General features: G+C 43.8%; 1 protein-coding gene across 1 annotated transcript in view; it reads left to right on the top strand.

Moving 5' to 3' along the window:
- The window catches only part of BABAM2 (BRISC and BRCA1 A complex member 2), a 528,405-nt gene that overhangs the window by 24,897 nt on the left and 501,961 nt on the right, over positions 1 to 1,547 (top strand). The window lies entirely within an intron of this gene.

Raw genomic sequence — 1,547 nt, forward strand, 5'->3', positions numbered from 1 at the left:
AAAAAATTCTGGTTTCGTGAGTAGTGTGTACACTGGAAGGGAGAGAGAGTAGACCTCATTCGGGCCGCCCAATCCCTGAGCGGAGATGACTGCAGGCCCGGCTCTCGGTGACAGCGCTGCAGAGCACAGCCCTGAGGCTGCAGCTCCAGGGAGAGGGCTGTCTGCCCTGCCCACATGGGGGCAAGCCCAGAGGGGAGTATCACAGGTAGCGGGGAGGAGGGGGGGATCAAATAGACCGTGCCATCCCAGACTGTGGGGCTGCAATATGGACTTTAGGAAACTCGCCTTCCGGACACAAATGCCACTGTATGTCGTGATCCCTGTTAGTCTTAATCTCGTATTTTATTATTATTATTTTGTTTTTGCTTTTTGGTGTTGATCTATACAAGAAATGCAGAATGGGTGGAGAGAGCAGAAGGACCGACAGTTCCTCGGGGCACAGGAGGAGCCAACAATGATGAGAGCAAGGGAAACTATAAGAGTTCTAAATTGGACCTTGAGGAGGGTATAGTTTTTCTGGATGTGTTTGATCAATCAAATTGTATCTGCGAGGAATTACTGAGAGGTGAACAACAGGCAAGCATTAATGTGGGGTAGGAGGAAAAACAAAACCCCATATATATATGTGTATATATATAGTATATATAAATATGTGTGATTGTTTATATATACAGGTAAATGCAGCAAGGAAGCAGAGGAATTTGGGCCTCTACTTAAATCTTACCACTGTACAAGAATAGTTTATTCTAATAATGTGGCACTGTATGACACTCACCTTCCAGACACAATCGTTGAAGACAAATGAGTGCATAAGAAAATGTGGTGAAGAAAGTTGATGGTGCCTGGCTATCAAAAGCTATAGCAGTCTGGGGTCTTAAAGGCTTGGAGTTAAACAAGCGACCATCTAGCAGGGAAGCAGCAAAGCCCACATGGAGGAAGCACACCAGCCTGTGTGATGATGAGGTATTGACTAGAAGAGGTATCAGCAGTTCAAAAAACACACACCCAGATTGATATGAAGGGGAGTGGATGTAATGGAGACCCAAAGTCCACCAGCAAGACAGTTGGACAATCCCTCTTAGAAGGGCTCCACGGAATGGAGGATAAATCCAAGGTGTGGTGTGGTACATGAATCATGTACCTATCCTCTAGTTCTTTAAGATTTCCTCCCCTTACTATTATGATCCATATGTGATATACCTCATTGGTCATGTTAGACTTGTGTATGTACATTCATACATTTAAGATTGGTAGGTACATGGTAGTCAAGATGGATGACCCCTCAGAGATACTGAACAGGAATAAAGGTTCCTGGAGGGCAGGGGAAGTGAGTGGGGGAGGGAGGAAGGGAATAGAGAGGGGAGTTGATAGCATTAGTGATTGTGCAGCCCTACATGATGGGATTGAACAACAGAACTGAATAGGAAGGGAAGGGATATATTAGAATGAGTAAGATATATTAATAAAAATATTCAAAACAAACAAAATAGTATAGTATAGTGATTTACTTTATAGGGCTCTTCTAGCCATAGTTTGTTGTTATTGTT

The sequence above is a fragment of the Echinops telfairi genome, unplaced genomic scaffold, assembly GCF_000313985.2.
Source record: "Echinops telfairi isolate 266 unplaced genomic scaffold, ASM31398v2 ScPeMD7_10;HRSCAF=50, whole genome shotgun sequence".
NCBI classification, from domain to species: domain Eukaryota; kingdom Metazoa; phylum Chordata; class Mammalia; order Afrosoricida; family Tenrecidae; genus Echinops; species Echinops telfairi.